The sequence below is a fragment of the Diospyros lotus genome, chromosome 1 (assembly GCF_014633365.1).
Source record: "Diospyros lotus cultivar Yz01 chromosome 1, ASM1463336v1, whole genome shotgun sequence".
NCBI classification, from domain to species: Eukaryota; Viridiplantae; Streptophyta; class Magnoliopsida; order Ericales; family Ebenaceae; genus Diospyros; species Diospyros lotus.
In genome coordinates this window covers 33,677,706-33,688,640 of record NC_068338.1, presented here as the reverse complement: position 1 = coordinate 33,688,640, position 10,935 = coordinate 33,677,706, and the positions used below count along the sequence as shown (strand labels likewise).

The window sequence follows — 10,935 nt, the reverse complement described above, 5'->3', positions numbered from 1 at the left end:
AAAACCTGAAATTGCACATTGTTTATTGAGTTCTTATTTTATGTAAACTGTCGCTTAATGCTTTCTGTTAGCATATTTTGTGTGTGTTCTGTTTCAATGGGGATAGCTCAACCATATTTTGTGCGTGAACCTGTTAACATATTTTGTCAGTGTTCTGTGCTTACATAACCAATATCAACAATTTGTAAAACATGGTCATGAACATAAAAACTTAAAAACTTTGATGCTATCTTCCAATATATCCTTTACTCAACATGCAATTACCTTTGTATCATGGTCCACCATCATGATAAAATAACCATGCTATGCTTTTATAACCAATATTACCAATTTGCAAAAGTATGGTCATGAACACAAAAAATTAACAAACTTTGAACTTATCTTCCAATATATCCCTTACTCAACATGCAATTACCTTTGTTATCATGGTCCACCATCATGATAAAATGACCATGCTATGCTTCCATAACCAATATTAATAATTTGCAAAAGCATGGTCTTGAACATAAAAAATTAACAAACTTTGATACTAGGTTCGAATATATCCCTTACTCAACATGCAATTATCTTTGTTACCATGGTCCACGATCATGATAAAATAACCATGCTATGCTTCTATAACCAATATTGCCGATTTGCAAAAGCATGGTCATGAACATAAAAAATTAACAAACTTTGAACTTATATTCCAATATATCACTTGCTCAACATGCAATTAGCTTTGTTATCATGGTCCACCATAATCATAAAATAACCATGTTATGCTTCTATAACCAACATTAGCAAGTTGCAAAAGCATGGTCATGAACATAAAAAAATTAACAAACATTGATCTTATCTTCCAATATATCCCTTACTCAACATGTAATTACCTTTGTTATCATGGTCCACTATCATCATAAAATAACCATGCTATGCTTCCATAACCAATATTAATAATTTACAAAAGCATGGTCTTGAACATAAAATCTTTAACAAACATTGAACTTATCCTCCAATATATCCCTTACTAAACATTCAATTACCTTTCATATCATGGTCCACCATCATGATAGAAGAACCATGCTATCCTTCCATAACCAATATTAAGAATTTGCAAAAGCATGGTTTTGAACATAAAAAATTAACAAACTTTGATCTTAGGTTCCGATATATCCATTACTCAATATTCAATTACTTTTGTTATCATGGTCCAACATCGTGATAAAAAAACCATGCAATGCTTCCATAACCAATATTAATAATTTGCTAAAGCATGGTCATGAACATAAAAAATTATCAAATTTTGAACTTATCTTCCAATATATCTCTTACTCAACATGCAATTATCTTTGTTTTCATGGTCCGCCATTATGATAAGATAACCAAGCTATGCTTCCATAATCAAAGTGAATAATTTGCAAATGCATGGTCTTGAACATAAAAAATTAAAAAAATTGATCCTAGGTTCCAATATATCCCTTACTTAACATTCAATTACGTTTGTTATCATGGTCCACCATCATGATAAAATAACCATGCTATGCTTCCATAACCAATATTAATAAATTACAAAAACATGGTCTTGAACATAAAAAATTAACAAACTTTGATCCTAGGTTCCAATATATCCCTTACTCAACATGCAATTACCTTTGTTATCATGGTCCACCATCATGATAAAATAACAATGCTATGCTTCTATAACCAATATTGCCAATTTTCAAAAGCATGGTCATGAACATAAAAAATTAACAAACTTTGAACTTATATTCCAATATATCACTTGCTCAACATGCAATTAGCTTTGTTATGATGGTCCACCATCATGATAAAATAACCATGCTATGCTTCTATAACCAATATTAGCAAGTTGTAAAAGTATGGTCATGAACACAAAAAAATTCACAAACATTGATCTTATCATCCAATCTATCCCTTACTCAACATCCAATTACCTTTGTTATCATGGTCTACTATCATGATAAAATAACCATGCTATGCTTCCATAACCAGTATTAATAATTTGCAAAAGCATGGTCTTGAACATAGAAAATTAACAAACTTTGAACTTATCTTCCAATATTTCCATAACTCAACATACAATTACCTTTGCTATCCTGGTCCACCATCATGATAAAAGAACCATGCTATGCTTCCCATAACCAATATTAAGAATTTGCAAAAGCATGGTTTTGAACACAAAAATTAAAAAACTTTGATCTTAGGTTCCAATATAACCCTTACTCAACATGCAATTACCCTTGCTATTATGGTCCACCATCATGATAAAAGAACTATGCTATGCTTCCATAACCAATATTAAGAATTTGCAAAAGCATGGTTTTGAACATAAAAACTTAACAAACTTTGAACTTATCTTCCAATATATCCCTTACTCAACATGCAATTACCTTTGCTATCATGGTCCACCATCATGATAAAATAACCATGCTATGCTTCCATAACCAATATTAACAATTTGCAAAAGCATGGTCATCAACATAAAAAATTAATAAACTTTGATCATATCTTCCAATATATCCCTTACTCAACATGCAATATTTACCTTTGCAATCATGGTCCACCATCATGATAAAATAACCATACTATGCTTCCATGACCAATTTTAATAATTTGCAAATGCATGGTCATGGACTTAAAAACTTAACAAACTTTGAACTTATCTTCCAATATATCCCTTACATGCAATTACCTTTGCTATCATGGTCAACCATCATGATAAAAGAACCATGCTATGCTTCCATAACCAATATTAATAATTTGCAAAAGCATGGTCGTGAACATAAAATATTAATAAACTTTGAATTTATCTTCCAATATTTCCTTTACTCCACATGCAATTATCATTGCTATCATGGTCCGCCATCATGATAAAATAACCATGCTATATTCCATAACCAATATTAAGAATTTGCAAAAGCATGGTTTTGAACATAAAAAATTAACAAACTTTGATCTTAGGTTCCAATATAACCCTTACTCAACATGCAATTACCTTTGCTATCATGGTCCACCATCATGATAAAAGAACCATGCTATGCTTCCATAACAAATATTAAGAATTTGCAAAAGCATGGTTTTGAACATAAAAAATTAACAAACTTTGAACTTATCTTCCAATATTTCCATTACTCAACATGCAATTACCTTTGCTATCATGGTCCACCATCATGATAAAATAACCATGCTATGCTTCCATAACCAATATTAACAATTTGCAAAAGCATAGTCATCAACATAAAAAATTTACAAACTTTGATCTTATCTTCCAATATATCCCCTACTCAACATGCAATATTTACATTTGCAATCATGGTCCACCATCATGATTAAACAACCATACTATGCTTCCATGACCAATTTTAATAATTTGCAAATGCATGGTCATGAACTTAAAAACTTAACAAACTTTGAACTTATCTTTCAATATATCCCTTACTCAACATGCAATTACCTTTCCTATCATGGTCAACCATCGTGATAAAAGAACCATGCTATACAACCATAACCAATATTAATAATTTGCAAAAGCATGGTCTTGAACATAAAAAATTAATAAACTTTGAATTTATCTTCCAATATTTCCCTTACTCAACATGCAATTCCCTTTGCTATCATGGTCCACCATCATGATAAAATAACCATGCTATGCTTCCATAATCAAAGTGAATAATTTGCAAAAGAATGGTCTTGAACATAAAAAACTAACAAACTTTGATTCTAGGTTCAAAAATATCCCATACTCAACATGCAATTATCTTTGTTATCATGGTCCACCATCATGATAAAACAACCAAGCTATGTTTTTATAACCAATATTGCCAATTTGCAAAAGCATGGTCATGAACATAAAAAATTAACAAACTTTGAACTTATATTCCAATATATCACTTGCTCAACATGCAATTAGCTTTGTTATGATAGTCCACCATCATGATAAAATAACCATGCTATACTTCTATAACCAATATTAGCAAGTTGCAAAAGCGTGGTCATGAACATAAAAAAATTAACAAACATTGATCTTATCTTCCAATATATCCCTTACTCAACATGTAATTACCTTGTTATCATGGTCCGCTATCATTATAAAATAACCATGCTATGCTTCCATAACCAATACTAACAATTTGCAAAAGCATGGTCATCAACATAAAAAATTAATAAACTTTGATCTTATCTTCCAATATATCCCCTACTCAACATGCAATATTTACCTTTGCAATCATGGTCCACCATGATGATAAAATAACCATACTATGCTTCCATGACCAATTTTAATAATTTGCAAATGCATGGTCATGGACTTAAAAACTTAACAAACTTTGAACTTATCTTCCAATATATCCCTTACTTAACATGCAATTACCTTTGCTATCATGGTCAACCATCATGATAAAAGAACCATGCTATGCTTTCATAACCAATATTAATAATTTGCAAAAGCATGGTCGTGAACATAAAATATTAATAAACTTTGAATTTATCTTCCAATATTTCCCTTACTCCACATGCAATTACCTTTGCTATCATGGTCCGCCATCATGATAAAATAACCATGCTATATTCCATAACCAATATTAAGAATTTGCAAAAGCATGGTTTTGAACATAAAATATTAACAAATTTTGAACTTAGGTTCCAATATAACCCTTACTAAACATGCAATTACCTTTGCTATCATGGTCCACCATCATGATAAAAGAACCATGCTATGCTTCCATAACAAATATTAAGAATTTGCAAAAGCATGGTTTTGAACATAAAAAATTAACAAACTTTGAACTTATCTTCCAATATTTCCCTTACCCAACATGCAATTACCTTTGCTATCATGGTCCACCATCATGATAAAATAACCATGCTATGCTTCCATAACCAATATTAACAATTTGCAAAAGCATAGTCATCAACATAAAAAATTAACAAACTTTGATCTTATCTTCCAATATATCCCCAACTCAACATGCAATATTTACCTTCGCAATCATGGCCCACCATCATTATTAAATAACCATACTACGCTTCCATGACCAATTTTAATAATTTGCAAATGCATGGTCATGAACTTAAAAACTTAACAAACTTTGAACTTATCTTCCAATATATTCCTTACTCAACATGCAATTACCTATCCTATCATGGTCAACCATCATGATAAAATAACCATGCTATGCTTCCATAACCTATATTAACAATTTGCAAAAGCATGGTCATCAACATAAAAAATTAACAAACTTTGGTCTTATCTTCCAATATATCCCCTACTCAACATGCAATATTTACCTTTGCAATCATGGTCCACCATCATGATAAAATAACCATACCATGCTTGCATGACCAATTTTAATAATTTGCAAATGCATGGTCATGAACTTAAAAACTTAAAAAACTTTGAACTTATCTTCCAATATATCCCTTACTCAACCTGCAATTGCCTTTCCTATAATGGTATATCATTTTGATAAAAGAACCATGCTATGCTTCCATCACAAATATTAATAATTTGCAAAAGCACGGTTTTGAACATAAAAAATTAATAAACTTTGAATTTATCTTCCAATATTTCCATTACTCAACATGCAATTACCTTTGCTATCATGGTCCACCATCATGATAAAATAACCATGCTATGCTTCTATAACCAATATTACCAAGTTGCAAAAGCATGGTCATGAACATAAAAAACTTAACAAACATTGATCTTATCTTCCCATATATCCATTACTCAACTTGCAATTACCTTTGTTACCACTGTCCACTATCATGATAAAATAACAATGCTATGCTTCCATAACCAATCTTAATAATTTTCAAAAGCATGGTCTTGAACATAAAAAATTAACAAACTTTGAACTTATCTTCCAATATTTACCTTACTAAACATGCAATTACCTTTGCTATCTTGGTGCACCATCATGATAAAATAACCATGCTATTCTTCCATAACCAATATTACCAATTTGCAAAACATGGTCATCAACATAAAAAATTAACAAACTTTGGTCTTATCTTCCAATATATCCCCTACTCAACATGCAATATTTACCTTTGCAATCATGGTCCACCATCATGATAAAATAACCATACTATGCTTGCATGACCGATATTAATATTTTGCAAATGCATGGTCATGAACTTAAAAACTTAACAACCTTTGAACTTATCTTCCAATATATCCCTTACTCAACATGCAATTGCCTTTCCTATCATGGTCAATCATCTTGATAAAAGAACCATGCTATGCTTCCACCCTAAATATTAATAATTTGCAAAAGCACGGTCTTGAACATAAAAAATTAAAAAACTTTGAATTTATCTTCCAATATTTCCATTACTCAACATGCAATTACCTTTGCTATCATGGTCTACCATCATGATAAAATAACCATGCCATGATTCCTTAACCAATATTAAGAATTTGCAAAAGCATGGTTTTGAACATAAAAAATTAAAAAACTTTGATCTTAGGTTCCATTATATCCCTTAATGAACATTCAATTACTTTTGTGATCATGGTCCACCATCATGATAAAATAACCATGCTATGCTTCCATAACCAATATTAAGAATTTGCAAAAGCATGGTTTTGAACACAAAAAATTAACAAACTTTGATCTTAGGTTCCAATTTATCCCTTACTCAACATGCAATTACCTTTGCTATCATGGTCCACCATCATGATAAAATAACCATGCTATGCTTCCATAACCAATATTAAGAATTTGCAAAAGCATGGTTTTGAACCTAAAAAATTGACAAACTTTGATCTTAGGTTCCAATATAACCCTTACCCAACATGCAATTACCTTCGCTATCATTGTCCACGATCATGATAAAATAACCATGCTATGCTTCCATAACCAATGTTAAGAATTTGCAAAAGCATGGTATTGAACATAAAAAATTAACAAACTTTGATCTTACGTTCCAATATAACCCTTACCCAACATGCAATTACCTTTGCTATCATTGTCCACGATCATGATAAAATAACCATGCTATGCTTCCATAACCAATATTAAGAATTTGCAAAAGCATGGTTTTGAACATAAAAAATTAACAAACTTTGATCTTAGGTTCCAATTTATCCCTTACTCAACAGGGAATTACCTTTTCTATCATTGTCCACGATCATAATAAAATAACCATGCTATGCTTCCATAACCAATGTTAAGAATTTGCAAAAGCATGGTTTTGAACATAAAAAATTGACAAACTTTCATCTTACGTTCGAATATAACCCTTAATCAACATGCAATTACCTTTGTTATCATGGTCCACCATCATGATAAAAGAACCATGTTATGCTTCCATAACTAATATTAAGAATTTGCAAAAGCATGGTTTTGAACATAATAAATTAACAAACTTTGATCTTAGGTTCCAATATATCCCTTACTCAACATGCAATATTTACCTTTGCAATCGTGGTCCACCATCATGATAAAATAACCATACTATGCTTCCATGACCAATTTTAATAATTTGCAAATGCATGGTCATGAACTTTAAAACTTAACAAATTTTGAACTTATCTTCCAATATATCCCTTACTCAACATGCAATTACCTTTGCTATAATGGTCCACCATCTTGATAACATAACTATGCGATGCTTCCATAACCAATATTAATAATTTGCAAAACCATGGTCTTGAACACAAAAAATTAACAAACTTTGATCCTAGGTTCCAATATATCCCTTACTCAACATGCAATTACCTTTGCTATCATGGTCCACCATCATGATAAATGAACCATGCTATGCTTCCATAACCAATATTAAGAATTTGCAAAAGCATGGTTTTGGAACATAATAAATTAGGAAACTTTGAACTTATCTTCCAATATTTCCCTTACTCAACATGCAATTACCTTTGCTATCCTGGTCAACCATCATGATAAAATAACCATGCTATGTTTCCATAACCAATATTAACAATTTGCAAAAGCATGGTCAACAACATAAAAAGTTAACAAACTTTGATCTTATCTTCCAATATATCCCATACTCAACATGCAATATTTACCTTTCCAATCATGGTCCACCATCATGATAAAATAACCACACTATGCTTCCATGACCAATTTTAATAATTTGCAAATGCATGGTCATGAACATAAAAACTTAACAAACTTTTAACTTATCTTCCAATATATCACTTACTCAACTTGAATTTACCTTTCCTATCATGGTAAACCATCATGATAAAAGAACCATGCTATGCTTCCATAACCAATATTAATCGTTTGCAAAAGTATGGTCTTGAACATAAAAAATTAATAAATTTCAAATTTATCCAATATTTTCCTTACTCAAGATGCAATTACCATTGCTATCACGGTCCACCATTATGATAAAATAACCATGCTATCCTTCCATAACCAATATTAAGAATTTGCAAAAGCTTGGTTTTGAACATAAAAAAATAAAAAACTTTGATCTTAGGTTCCATTATATCCCTTAATAAACATTCAATTACTTTTGTGATCATGGTCCACCATCATGATAAAATAACCATGCTATGCTTCCATAACCTATATTAACAATTTGCAAAAGCATGGTCATCAACATAAAAAATTAACAAACTTTGGTCTTTTCTTCCAATATATCCCCTACTCAACATGCAATATTTACCTTTGCAATCATGGTCCACCATCATGATAAAATAACCATACTATGCTTGCTTGACCAATTTTAATAATTTGCAAATGCATGGTCATGAACTTAAAAACTTAACAAACTTTGAACTTATCTTCCAATATATCCCCTACTCAACATCCAATTGCCTTTCCTATAATGGTCAATAATTTTGATAAAAGAACCATGCTATGCCTCCATCACCAATATTAATAATTTGCAAAAGCACGGTCTTGAACATAAAAAATTAATAAACTTTGAATTTATCTTCCAATATTTCCATTACTCAACATGCAATTACCTTTGCTATCATGGTCCACCATCATGATAAAATAACCATGCTATGATTCCTTAACCAATATTAAGAATTTGCAAAAGCATGGTTTTGAACATAAAAAATTAAAAAACTTTGATCTTAGGTTCCATTATATCCCTTAATGAACATTCAATTACTTTTGTAATCGTGGTCCACCACCATGATAAAATAACCATGCTATGCTTCCATAACCAATATTAAGAATTTGCAAAAGCATGGTTTTGAACACAAAAAATTAACAAACTTTGATCTTAGGTTCCAATTTATCCCTTACTCAACATGCAATTACCTTTGCTATCATGGTCCACCATCATGATAAAATAACCATGCTATGCTTCCATAACCAATATTAAGAATTTGCAAAACCATGGTTTGAATATTAAAAATTGACAAATTTTGATCTTAGGTTCCAATATAACCCTTACCCAACATGCAATTACCTTTGCTATCATTGTCCACGATTATGATAAAATAACGATGCTATGCTTCCATAACCAATGTTAAGAATTTGCAAAAGCATGGTTTTGAACATAAAAAATTGACAAACTATGATCTTACGTTCCAATATAACCCTTACCCAACATGCAATTACCTTTACATAACCATGCTATGCTTCCATAACCAATATTAATAATTTGCAAAAGGATGGTCTGGAACATAAAAAATTAACAAACTTTGAACTTATCTTCCAATATTTCCCTTACTCAACACGCAATTACCTTTGCTGTCATCGTCCACCATCATTATAAAAGAACCATGCTTTGCTTCCATAACCAATATTAAGAATTTGCTAAAGCACGGTTTTGAGCAGAAAAAATTAACAAACTTTGATCTTAGGTTCCAATACATCCCTTAGTGAACATTCAATTACTTTTGTTATCATGGTCCACAACAATGATAAAATAACCATATTATGCTTCAATAACAAATATTAATAATTTGCAAAAGCATGGTCTTGAACAGAAAAAATTAACAAACTTTGATCCTAGGTTCCAATATGTCTCTTACCCAACATGCAATTCCCATCCTATCATGGTCCACCATCATGATAAAATAACCATGCTATGCTTCCATAACCAATATTAACAATTTGCAAAAGCTTGGTTATCAACATAAAAAATTAACAAAATTTTATCTTATCCTTACTCAAAATGCAATATTTACCTTTGCAATCATGGTCCACCATCATGATAAAATAACCATACTATGCTTGCGTGACCAATTTTAATAATTTGCAAATGCATGGTCATGAACTTAAAAGCTTAACAAACTTTGAACTTATCTTCCAATATATCCCTTACTGAACATGCAATTACCTTTCCTACCATGGTCAACCATCATGATAAAAGAACCATGCTATCCTTCAATAGAAAATATTGATAATTTGCAAAAGAATCGTCTTGAACATAAAAAATTAATAAACTTTGAATTTATCTTCCAATATTTCCATTGCTCAACATGCAATTCTCTTTGCTGTCATGGTCCACTATCATGATAAAATAACCATGCTGTGCTTCGATAACCAATATTAAGAATTTGCAAAAGCATGGTTTTGGACACAAAAAATTAACAAACTTTGATCTTAGGTTCCAATATATCCCTTACTCAACATGCAATTACCTTTGCTATCATGGTCCACCATCATGATAAAAGAACCATGCTATGCTTCCATAACCAATATTAGGAATTTGGAAAAGCATGGTCTTGAACATAAAAAATTAACAAACTTTGATCTTAGGTTCCAATATATCCCTTAGTCAATATGCAATTACCTTTGCTATCTTGGTCCACCATCATGATAAAATAACCATGCTATGCTTCCATAACCAATATTAACAATTTTGCAAAAGCTTGGTTATCAACATAAAAAATTAACAAACTTTTATCTTATCCTTACTCAAAATGCAATATTTACCTTTGCAATCATGGTCCACCATCATGATAAAATAACCATACTATGCTTGCGTGACCAA

General features: G+C 30.9%; 1 long non-coding RNA gene across 3 annotated transcripts in view; it reads left to right on the top strand.

Moving 5' to 3' along the window:
- The window catches only part of LOC127800390 (uncharacterized), a 54,090-nt gene that overhangs the window by 5,398 nt on the left and 37,757 nt on the right, over positions 1 to 10,935 (top strand). The gene's annotated exons all lie outside the window — the stretch shown is intronic.